Here is a 12,966-nt window from a genome sequence, read left to right on the forward strand (position 1 = left end):
ATAGGCTGGAGGGTAGGGATAGGGTACAGAGTGACCTAGACAAATTGGAGGATTGGGCAAAAAGAAATCTGATGAGGTTCAACAAGGACAAGTGCAGAGTCCTGCACTTAGGACGGAAGAATCCCATGCACCACTACAGGCTGGGGATGGACTGGCTAAGCAGCAGTTCTGCAGAAAAGGATCTGGGGATGAGAAGCTGGATATGCGTCAGCAATATGCCCTTGTTGCCAAGAAGGCTAACGGCATATTGGGCTGCATTAGTAGGAGCATTGCCAGCAGATCGAGAGATGTCATTATTCCCCTATATTCAGCACTGGTGAAGCCACATCTGGAGTATTGCGTCCAGTTTTGAGGGCCCCACTATAGAAGGGATGTGGACAAATTGAAGAGAGTCCAGCGGAGGGCAACAAAAATGATTAGGGGGCTGGGGCACATGAGTTACGAGGAGAGGCTAAGGGAACGGGGCTTGTTTAGTTTGCAGAAGAGAAGAGTGAGGGGGGATTTGATAGCATCCTTCAACTACCTGAAGTGGGGTTCCAAAGAGGATGGAGCTCGGCTGTTCTCAGTGGTGGCAGATGACAGAACAAGGAGCAATGGTCTCAAATTGCAGTGGGGGAGGTCTAGGTTGGACATTAGGAAACACTATTTCACTAGGAGGGTAGTGAAGCACTGGAATGGGTTACCTAGGGAGGTGGTGGAATCTCCATTCTTAGGGGTTTTTAAGGCCTGGTTTGACAAAGCCTTGGCTGGGATGATTTAGTTAGTGTTGGTCCTGCTTTGAGCAGGGGGTTGGACTAGATAACCCCCTGAGGTCTCTTCCAACCCTAATCTTCTATGATTCTATGATTCGCATCTTCCTTTCCTCCTTATCGCTTCCCCTCCTTCTTGCTGACCAGTACAACAGCTTTGTCATTGGACCTGGGTTCACATGGGAGATAACACTAGTATGCGGGGTGGGGAAGGGCCATGTTGGCTCATTTTATGACAGGTTCTCTTTATTTTATTTAAAGCCATCTGCAGTCACCCATATCAGTCAAAGGCCTTCTTTTTAGAAATTCCCTTTGTCTCATTAGTTATTCTTTGAACCAGATATCCTCCTGACTTCTGGCCTTATAACTCATTATTTTCAAGGCCTTCCTTCTACTGGCTAGTCAAGGCCGTTAGTTACAACACCTTTCCTTAGCCAAACTTAAACTAACTTTAATTTTATACTTATCCTACAACTTGCCTGCGTACTTGACTTTAAACACAAGTAGTCCCATTGACATCAACAGGACTACTCCCCCGTGTAGAATGAAGCATATATAATAGAATCTCAGAGTTACGATCAACAGAGTTACAAACTGACCAGTCAACCACACACCTCATTTGGAACTGGAAGTATACAATCAGGCAACAGCAAAGACCGAAAAAAAAAAAAAAAAAAGGCAAATACAGTACAGTGCTGTGGAAACTACTAAAAAAATAAAGGGAAAGCTGCATTTTTCTTCTTCATAGTAAAGTTTCAAAGTTGTATTAAGTCAATGTTCAGTTGTAAACTTTTGAAAGAACAAACATAATGTGTTGTTCAGAGTTGCGAACATTTCAGAGCTACGAACAACCTCCATTCCCTAGGTGTTCGTAACTCTGAGGTTCTACTTTACATAAGTCTGTGCAGGACCGGGGCCAAAAATCCAGTAACACAATATACACTCCTGTATATTTAGGAACTATAAACAACATGGTAGCCAAATTGCTATTAAAACACAATTCAGTCTTGTAGTGCAGAGGGGGCCAAATTCTGCCTTACAGTTGTTTATGAAGCACATACCATAGTCCTAGCAGGCCAGATTCATCCTTGGAGTAAACCTGCAGAAGTCAATGAAATTACATCAGTGGTGAATCGGGCCCATTATATATGTTACTTGTTTCTTCTATAAACGTAGTTTTACAAGATTTGTTTGGCTGTATTTAATTTTTCCAAAACAACTCTCTATTTAGATGGCCCTTTTGCAACAGTACAGGGCACTTCACTGTTTCTAATGTATTTATTATCACACATCTCTCTGAGGTAAAGCAGAGCTATAATTGTACAGATGAAGAACCAGGCACAGAGAGATTGATGGTACGTCTACACTCCAGTTAAACACCTGTGGCTGGCCTATGTCAGCTGACTCAGCCTCATGGGGCTCCGGCTGCAGGGCTGTTTAATTGCAGTGTAGACATTCGGGCTTCGGCGGACCCCATGCTCCGGGACCTTCCCTCTTCATAGGGTCCAGAGCTCAGACTTTAGCTTGAACCTGAACGTCTACACTGTAATTAAACAGCCCTACAAAACCAAGTCAGCTGGCACAAGCCAGCCATGGGTGTTTAATTGTAGTGTAGAGATAATCCACCTGATTTACCCAAGATTACAAGGGGGTCTGCAGTAAAACAGAGAACTGAACCCAGGTCTACCCAAGTCGTAGGCTAGTACCTTAACCACTAGATCATCCTTCCTTTTCAATTATGCTGAAACAGGAAGTTCTCAAGTGGATGAATGGAACAGTCTCTCCCCCCACTCTTTGAATAGCTACTACACTGTGCTGTTTGAGGTGCCATCTCTAGGATGAGTTTTGATTTTAAGACCTGTTTTCCTATCATTAAAGTTCTCGTGGCATTTTGTTATAAGAGATGACCTGTTAGCCTTAGTGTTCAGCCATATTCCAAGTAATTAATTACATTTGGCCTAGCTACAATTTCCCCTGCAGCATAAATTAGGTACAGTGTTGTTCTTCACTTACTGCCCGACGTGGCTGCGTAATGCTCCTGTAGGCTGTTAAAGAGCTGCCACCTTGCTTTCTAGAACTGGCTGCATTTCAGTGACAGCTGAAATGACTGATGTATAATTTGCACAGAGTGTAAAACTTGTGCAATGTTTGGTTGTCATAGTGATCGCGATGGGATATCAACATGAGTGTGTCTATTTTTAAATGTCACTGTTGTTGGGTTAATGGCAGGGCCGGCTCCAGGCACCAGCTTGGCAAACAGGTGCTTGGGGCGGCCACTCCGGAGAGGGGCGGCAGGTCCAGCTATTCGGCGGACGATCCCTTACTCCCGCTCGGAGCGAAGGACCTTCTGCCAAATTGCCGATCACGATCGCAGCTTTTTTTTTTTTTTGGCTGCTTGGGGCGGCCAAAACCCTGAGGCCGGCCCTGGTTAATGGTAGAGCATTTCCCAGTGCCTTCCTCTGCCCTCTTACTCATTTCTCTTTACTCAGTTCCTTTTGTTTGAGTAGCTCTGCCCTTCCCTGAGGCCCGTGAATCTGCCTCACGAAGTTTGCCTGTGAGTTTTCTGGTTTTGGTGCCTCTTTCTCTTGTCCTTTCAGCCAGTCCTCCTGTCTGTGGTACAATTCGGACAGAGACTCAGGCACAGCCTTTTAAAGATCCAGATGTAAAACCTGATGATGCAGATAGGCGCCTAATGAGATTTTCAAAAGCACGTAGGCAGCTGCAGTTGTTGAAGTTGCAACAGCAACAAAAATGGTATGATTGGCCAAACAGACTGGGAATTGCACATCTCTGGCTGTTTACACTGTGAAGGGGCTAGAGCAACCTAAGACCATTAATTCCTGGAAAATGCCTTTCTGCTATTGAAAGTCTAATTACAGTGAGCTGCTTTACTTTACAGAACAATCTCCTTCCTGGAACACCTAAATCTTTGTTCCAGTAAGTGGTCTATTTGTTGGGGGGCTTTATACAAATGACAGTCTAAGCCATTGTTACAATGATTGGTTTGGATGTAAACGATCTTTTCCAGACTAGAACATGCAAATTACAAACTGCAAAAACACCCTGACAAGGTAGTGGAAATTCCAAGCACAGTGACTAACTGCAGAGTCTTGCTGAGGGAAAACTCATCAAAGGTTGGCCGGGAAACAGTTACAATTAAGAGACAAACCTGTTTGAGATGCAAGCTTTGTGCCTCGTCTTGCTGCTGCTCTGTGTGCTGAATTCTCACAGACTCCAAACCAGGAAACTCAGCTGCTTAAGTTCAGTTTTAAATTTGGGGATCCATCTGAATCCAAAAGTGAACATTAAAGTCAGGGGACACAACGCAAGCAGCCCCGAATCCCCCCCAAATTTATATGCATCCCTGTACAATTCTTAAACTATCAACTTTTGAACAGACCAGGACCTAAAACAAGGGCACTCAAACTAATTCATAGTGTAGCCCACGTCTTAATAGAATGATTGTTGCATGAATCCCACTCACACATAGGCAGGCTGCCTCCCATTCACAATTGCATAATGTTCCTGTGGCAACTAAAACAGCAACCAATATAGAAAAGTAACATTGGGAAAGAATTTCATATATTTGCAGCTGTCATTAATAGCATCCCTGCATTGTCCTCTCTGAAAACAATTAGTGGCCCTCTACTTTTGCTCTTCATTTCATCTCCCCTTCCCACCTGTTCTGATCCTCTCTTTCCCCTGCACATGCTCCTTTACTGACTGGTCCTCTTCTCCTCTATTTACTCACCATCATGGGTAGTGGGTAGCATAGGCAGGGGAAGGCTGTGCCTCTCCAAACAGCCTGGCGTGGCCCTGCCCACGCTCCGCCCCCAGACCCCCTTCTGCCTGTTTCCAGTTCCCTTCCTGCCCCCAGGACCCACTCTTCTGTGGCCGAGAGGTTGGGGCAGGCAAGCTGGCGCCAGTGTGCACAAGGCTGGGGGCTGGGGCCACGCCACGCCGCCTCTCGGTCCAGCGCTGGGAGTGCTGGGGGTGGGGGCGCAATGGAGCTGGGGGCTCCGGGCTCTGACAGGGGAGAGGGCGGAAGGGGAGGAGCAGGTCCTCAGGCAGAGGGGGAGGGGCCGGGGGGCTAGCCTCCTCCAGGGCATGTTCAGCTGCCACCTACGCTCACCATGCTTGATTGTTTCACAGCTATGGTCTAAAGCAGAACAGGGAAAATTTGGCTGCTGAAGTGTAGGGGTTTGATGTAATTACCCACCCAGTAAGAAAAAGGAAGCCCTGAGTAGGAAATGGAGAAAGGAACAGCAGACGCATTTCCTCTTGGCACCATGTGCCCTAACCACAGAGCCAAGTCCACATCAGAGCTAAGGTTCACATCATTTAGTGCTTGAGTGATGACTGCAAGGATTTGCATGAACAGGCCAACAACAGCAAAGAGGGGAAAGAGACTGGCAAGACAGTGGAGAGTCCTGGGAGTCAGGAGACAGGTATGGGGCATGATACCAGAAGGGAGAGCGCCTTGCCCATATTCTGGACCAGGACTGGCCCCGTTACTTGGTTAGGAAAGCGAGAAGGTTGCTCACAAAGGTCATTGTGGCTCCTCCGGGTCCAAGGAAGAGAAGGAAAGATAACAAAAGATGTAAAATAGAAACATTATAATCTCTTCCAGCTGCTGAAGGTATCCAGTCTGACTGGTTCCAGCCCCATTCTGCAGGGATGGCTTTCAAACGTAGCTATCATTTCTTCCTAAAACACTGAACCAGCTCCAAGCCTCACTTGGACTCTGTGTGTCTAACAGGCGACTCCAGCATACTCTGGCTTTTGAATTTTGATGGAACAATTAGTCTGGTATTTGAGGCAGTGGGTGCAGCGTGGTACAATGTCCACTCCCTCTAACTGGCTAAAGAAACAGCTAGCCCCGTAAATTCCATTGCATTTCCAATAACTAAACACCAAGATTAGTTACCGTATAAAGAATGACACATGTGGGTCGATCCTCCCATGAAGGTTCCAGGGCCTGTTTCTCATTCACACTAAGACCCCTTTACATTGCATCAGATTTCCATAGGGTGCAGGGGTACAGTGCTGCCTGCTCACTTTTCTGAGTGAGCTAGTGGAGAAAATCTCCGTGGCTCCTAAATGGAGCCTTCAGGACAACACCCAGCATATCTACAAAACACAAAGACAGTGGCACACACCAGCACATCCACAATGTCCATATTTTTCACAGTAAAGTTACTACAGAGGAAGGTTGCTGTAGTGGTCTGAGCCCTGGAGACAGGAACGCCTGGATTCTACTCCCAGCTCTGACGCTAGTTCCCTCTATAGCCCTGGACAAATTACTTAACTCTATCACACCAAGAGGCTTGTGAAGGTGAATAACGCCCATTATGTGTAATGCCAGCAATGGAAAGGAGTCAGGCGGCTGAACTAGCTGCTTCCCAGAGCCAGAGAGTTACCCAAGAGCTGTTATTACCTGAGCACTGGAAATTGTAAGGGGGCACTCTCAGGTCCTGCAAAAGCTCTATCAATCACACTCATTCCTGAGGTTAGGAAGTGAACTGGAAAATAAATAAACCTTCATCATTGTCCTTCCTAAAATCTTTCTCTCCTGCTTTTTCATGTTGCCATTAGGGAAAAAATATTAAAGACCTTAATTTGAAGGAGGAAATATATTTAGAAAATACAATTGGCCGTGTCCATTTTGATCAGCAGAGAATCCTGAACCTCCCTCTCATTCAAAGAAGTTCTGGCCATGTGTACAATTGGAACTATTCCTCACACTTCTGAGGCTGAAAATGTTTACAAGAAAAATAAGGATTTATGTTTCAGGCATTCCAAACACCATAACAAACGGATTTCTTGCTTCGGTCCCTTGAGACTACCAGTCTGTGGGAAATTCCACTTTTACCACAGGGTTTCTGATCACAGCTGAGGTCTGGATTTTAAGGAAGTGATATGAGATGTGAAAGTCTTTTGATACCCAGAGACATCAAATTAGGAATGTTTGGCTGCCATGCCGAATTCTGTAGTCTTTTAGAAGCCGTCCCGCTTCCTGGTTTGTTGGTTGGTGTGGTGCTGCCTAATGAGGCATTTGAGAGATCTGTCACAGCCTGGTCCAGCCCTGCTCTCTGAATGGGCATCAGTCTAGTCTAAGGGGACTGAACCTCTGTATCCCACTGGCTGTTGAGCTCTCTAGGGCTGGGTAGTTACTGATCACTGCTCCTGGCTCTGGGTCACTCAGATGCACTTGCCAGATGCAGATCCCATGTTTGACACCCTTCTTGTCCCTGTAGTAAAGCTGCCTAAACCCTTGAACTAGTGTCTCAGCCCTCCCAAGCCCCCAGTTGCTTAGACCTGTTCCCATCAGTGTCCGCCTGGCTGGGTGAGCTCTAATTACACCCTTCAAGGACCACGTGACTGTTCAAGTGAGGAACACACAGGCTTTGCACAGGAACTTGGTAAACACATGCACTCTTCGTGCATAACCCCACACAAGAGTTACCCGCACGCAGTCCCCGCCCTCAGGGTCCTCACCTTTCCTGAGAGCTGTTTGGGTCTCAGGACCGTCCATGTGCAGACTAGGTGGGAACTCTTTTTGTCTCCCCGCAGCAAGGCCCCACTGCTGCTGGCAGCGGTTGGCTCTTTCCACACAGAAAGCCTACTACTTACAAGGGCGCCACTGGAAGGCCCATGCCTTCATGTGCCCAGCACCCTTGTTGCATAGAGAGTGGATAAGAGACATTGGCAAGTCAGTAATCCTTGGCAGCCATCCGGGGGGTGACTCTTCCTGTGTTAGTTCTCCATAAGGTGAGAAACACCCCATAAAATATGCACATCTTTCTTCTTTCGGAGTTCCTTTCTTATCACTGTTGCCTTCCTCCTCCCACCCTCATTCCCTTGGATTGGTTGTTGTGCCCTCTTGTCGCATCCTGTATTAGTTTAGATTGTAAATTCTCCTGAGTGGGTACATATCTTCATGAGTGCTTGTACAGCACCTAGCACAAAGGAGCCTGAATGGGGCCTCTGAGTGCTGCTGTCAAACAAACAATAACACATAGGATAACTCACATTTTGAGTTGTGCCACCCCTCCCTGAATATTCTGCACATCTCTCATTACAAAGCAGCTACAACCTTCACAAAGGTACAGGGTAGGTGGCAACACACCTGCCAGGGTGCATTATACTCACAGAGATAGATCGGATGAGCTGTTACTGTGAACAGGCTAGCGCTGTGCTATTGGAAGCTGTGCCTTCAAGGGCTGAGCTTCCCAGACAGAGTCTGGGCAGGACACTGTGAAGCTCAGGTTATGCATAGCAACAGATCCAATTCCTCCACGGTATTTAGACTCCCAGCTTCCACTGGGAGTGATCACTGAACCCCCTAAGGACAGTCAAAAGGCCTGGTGTATCTGAGGAAAAGACTCCATGCTTCCCAAGACATTATGTTTTTTGCAGTGAACAATTTACAGTCTCTGGCCATGGTGTAGTAACACAGGCATTGACATACGATCAAACTAATAATCCATCGAGGCCAGTATCCTCTTTCTGACAATGGACAATACCAGATGTGCCATGAGAAGGCCCAAGAAACCCCCTCAGGACAATTATGGACAAACTCGCCCTTATGGAAAGTTTCTAACCCCAGACAGTAAGTGGTTGGCTTATGCCCTGAAGCAGGAGGATTGAAGTCCCTTATTCATTTTTATCCTAAGAATAACTGCTTAAGAACTACTTTATTGTCCCTAATTAATATCACCCCAGAATGAAAGGGTTAAGGGCCTGCTCCTGCTTCTATTGAAGAGACTCCCATTGGCCTCAATGGGGTTTGGATTAGGTCCAAAGCCATCCAGTTCTAATGAACTCAATGGGGAGTTTCCCAGTTCACTACAATAGGAGCAGGAACCAGGGCCTCAGCACCATTTGGGAATGAAATACTGTCGTAGGATAATTGTTGGTACAAGAGAGAAATGCATTCTGCGGGGGTGGGGGGAATGGGAGATTCTTTATGCTGTGACACTTCAGGGTCAGACATTATTAACTGTTCTGTGTTTCCCCTCTCCGAGCTGATAAATGGGAGTGGGCGGTAAGCCTGATTTGCATTTCATTTCTAGATGACGCCGCCTCAGATTGTCTCAGTTCAGCAGCATCTTTGGGATGCCAAAGTTCATGCCAGTGGGATACATTCCACAATGTCCTGTTATGAGAAATAACCACCTTGTGGGTTTACATCTGGCATTTTAATCATCCTGTCACATAAATGTACCACCATTTTTATAGCTGCACATGGATTTACAGGCGCTTGTGATGCACACACCAAGGCAGCCATAGCTGGGGAGTCTAAAGGACAGTGGGGATTCAGCTAATATTGCTGGAGGAGGATGACTTCAGAGTGACACTTTAAAAGCAAAAACAACGAGGAGTCCTTGTGGCACCTTAGAGACTAACAAACAATGTTACACTCCGTGCATCTGATGAAGTGGGTTCTAGCCCACGAAAGCTTATGCCCAAATACATTTGTTAGTCTCTAAGGTGCCATAAGGACTCCTCGTTGTTTTTGCTGATACAGACTAACACGGCTGCTACTCTGAAACTTTAAAAGCAGCGTCTGTTGCATTTCCAAGTCATCTGGCTCACTAAGGCAGAGATTCTCAACCTTTTTCTTTCTGAGCTCCCCCCCCCCCCCCCCCGTGCTCCTCCCAACGTGCTATAAAAACTCCACGGCCCAGCTGTGCCACAATGACTGTTTTTCTGCATATAAAAGCAAGGACCGGCATTACGGGGTAGCAAGCAGGGCAATTGGCCGGGGCCCCGCAAAACTAAGTTGCTCCAGGCTTTGGCTTCAGTCCCAGATGGTAGGGCTCAGGGCCCCAGGCCACAGCCCCATGTGGTGGGGCTTCAGCTTTCTCCCCAGGACCCCAGCGTGTCTAACGCTGGCCCTACTTGGCTGACACCCAAAACCTGCTCATGGCCCCCCAGGTACATTGACCAAGCCAGACAGTCTCTACGCAAAAGAATAAATGGACACAAATCAGACATCAAGAATTATAACATTCAAAAACCAATAGGAGAGCACTTCAAGTTCCCTGGACACTCAATAACAGACTTAAAAGTGGCCATTCTTCAACAAAAAAACTTCAAAAAAAGGCTTCATCAAGAAACTGCAGAACTGGAATTAATTTGCAAACTTGACACCATCAAATTAGGCCTGAATAAAGACTGGGAGTGGCTGGGTCACTACAAAAAGTAATTTTCCCTCTGTTGATACTCACCCCTTCTTGTCAACTGTTGGGAATGGGCCACATCTACCCTGATTGAATTGGCCTCATTAGCACTGACCCCCCAGTTGGTAAGGCAACTCCCATCTTTTCATGTGTTGTATATTTATACCTGCCTACTGTATTTTTCACTCCATGCATCTGATGAAGTGAGTTATAGCCCACAAAAGCTTATGTCCAAATAAATGTGTTAGTCTCTAAGGTGCCACATGGACTCCTTGTTGTTTTTGCTGATACAGACTAACACGGCTACCACTCTGAAACCTATTTCAAATGGGTTACTTTGGGTGTCACCCCCAACTAGCCTTTCACATATAACAATGAGAAAGCCAGGCAGCGCTAATGGCCCATTAGCAAAGACAATGGATTGTGAAGCTCGAGACAGCCTACGAGTATTGGCTGCCACAGGCCTGCAGAGACATGGGTCCCAGTCACCTGGTACTGGACACCTCTCCTCCCCTTTTGAATTGCCAGTGTTTTTCCACTGGAAGACAAAGGGTTCCCGCCTTACACAAGAGCTATATAAGGCAGGGGAGTGACATCATTGTGGTTCTCCCCTGCCTCCCCACCCAAAGAGAGACACTGAAAAACATCTGAAAGCAAGAACTGAACTGGGGAGAAGAAGGGTTGAGCCCAAGCTGGAAGGGCATCTAGCTTGTGTGTAATAATACCTGAGGTCTCAAGCTGCAGACCAGTGCAGCTGCCTTTCGAGACTTTCTGCAATCTGCCTGTAACAATATCTAGGGTGAGAAATTACTATTTGTAACCAATTTCTTTAGTGAAACAAGCTTAGTTTGCGTGTTTTGTTTTATTTGCTTAGTAATCTGCTTTGTTCTGTTTGCTATCTCTTTAACCACTTAAAATTCACCTTTTGTAGTTAATAAACTTATTTCTTGTTTATAATATAACCTCGTTTGTACAATTCATAATTGTGGGGGAGGGGTAAGAGGCTGTGCATACCTTCCTCCACATTGAGGGAGGAGGCGGATTTCATAATACACCTCTACCTTGATATAACGCTATCCTCGGGAGCCAAAAAATCTTACCGCATTATAGGTGCAACCGTGTTATATCGAACTTTCTTTGATCCACCGGAGTGCGCTGCCCTGCCCCCTGGAGCACTGCTTTACTGCATTATATCCGAATTCGTGTTATATCGGGTTGCATTATATCGAGGTAGAGGTGTATATCTGTGGATCTGCACTCCCAGGGAGGTGGACACCTGAGTGTTGGGGCAAATCCCTTATGCTGAGTCTTCCTAGAGCTGATCTCAGTGTCTGTGTTGTTCTGCAGTTGGGTGTGGCCTTGCCTATGTGTGTGCTGGAGGAGGCTTAATAGCCTGGCTCAGCAAGACAAGTAAAAAGAGTGCCCAAGCTGGCAGAACAGGTGGGCTCAGTGGTAACTCAGCACATCAGGTGGCATCTTAAAAGGGAGCAACCGGTCACATTCTGCCCTTTGAAGAGGCAAATGTGCTCTTCTCCTCTGGCCTGCCTCCACTTTTACAACAGGGTTTCAGGTCACTGCCGAGGTCTGGATTTTAAGAAAGTGATATGAGATATGCAAGGCTTTGGTGCCCAGAGACATCAAATGGGGAACATTTGGCTCTCAAGCCAAATTCTGTAGTCCTTTTGAAGCCATTCTACTTCCTGGTTTGTTGGTTGTTGCCATGGGTGGCAGGTGAATAAGCTGTTGTGGGAGGCTCAGCCCCGGCCCCTCCCACTCTGCCCATGGTCCCACCCCTCCCATTCCCCACTGGAGCCCAGAGTACCCCCCCATGGCCACCAGCCCCGACACGCCCCCGACCCTGGAGCACCCCAGTCCCAGCGCACCGCGGCCAGAGCACCCGCAGTCCCAGCCCCAGCGCACTGGGTGAGCAGCGCGGCCGGAGCACCCCCTACCCTAGCCCAAGAGCGCTGGGCAGGGAGAGCGGCTGGAGCACTGCCACCTCCACTCCCAGTGCCCCCAGCCCCAGGTCTTGTGAGCACTGGCTCCAGCCTGCCCCAGCCTCTCCACCACAGAAGAGCACTGGAAGAAGGCAGGAGGGGGCCTGGGGGCAAAGTGTGGCTGGGCCACATCAGACTGTTTGTGGAGGCACAGCCTTCCCCAGCCTATGCTACTCACCACCCATGGTTGTTGGTGTGCTGCCTAATGAGGCACACGTGTTTAAGAGATCTGCCACAGCCTGGTCCTGCCCTGCTCTCTGAACAGGTATCAGTTTAGTCCAGTGATACTCCGAGCTCAGTGACTCAGGAGCCAAATTATCAATCAACATTATCCAAAAGAGCCACAGTAGTGTGACTTCATTGTTTCATTTACTATGGTCCTATATATTCAATATCTAAACAGTATGACAGGGGGAATATTTAGTTTTTATATATTTTATTCTCACAGCAAAATGGCTAACCAAGTATTCTTATTTTATCAAGTAAAATTGGTTAACATAGTAAAAGCAGCCTGATTGGTTAATAACTAAGCCACACAGCGTTTTAATATCATGTGCTGCAAAAAGCCACAGGAGACCCATTGAAGAGCCACTTGCGACTCGCAAGCCTAAGTCTGAGTATCACTGGTCTAGTCTAAGGGGATTGAACCGCTGTATCCCACTGGCTGCTGAGCTCCCTGGGTCTGGGGAGTGACTGATCACTGCTCCTGGCTCTGGGTCACTGTCTTGCCTCTGAGCCTTCGGACCTTCCTGGTAACAGCTGTTTTCACCATTTGGACAAATCTCCTGAAACTGTGGCTGAGAAATCCTACACCGGGGCCTGCTTTATTAACCCTTCCAGGGAATGCTGTTAAGTTTCCAAAGTTGAATATCTGATTTTGTTTCAGATCACACATGGAGAGCTAGCACAGGGAGCTGAAGGAGGGGCTGGGTGAGGAACACAACAAATCTACAGCTCCAAGAGCATGGCTGCTGGGTTAGCAAACCTAACAGTTGTGCATTTAAGATCGTGGTGAATACAGTCTTTCAAAGGAAG

This window comes from Chrysemys picta, chromosome 4 (assembly GCF_011386835.1).
Source record: "Chrysemys picta bellii isolate R12L10 chromosome 4, ASM1138683v2, whole genome shotgun sequence".
NCBI classification, from domain to species: domain Eukaryota; kingdom Metazoa; phylum Chordata; order Testudines; family Emydidae; genus Chrysemys; species Chrysemys picta.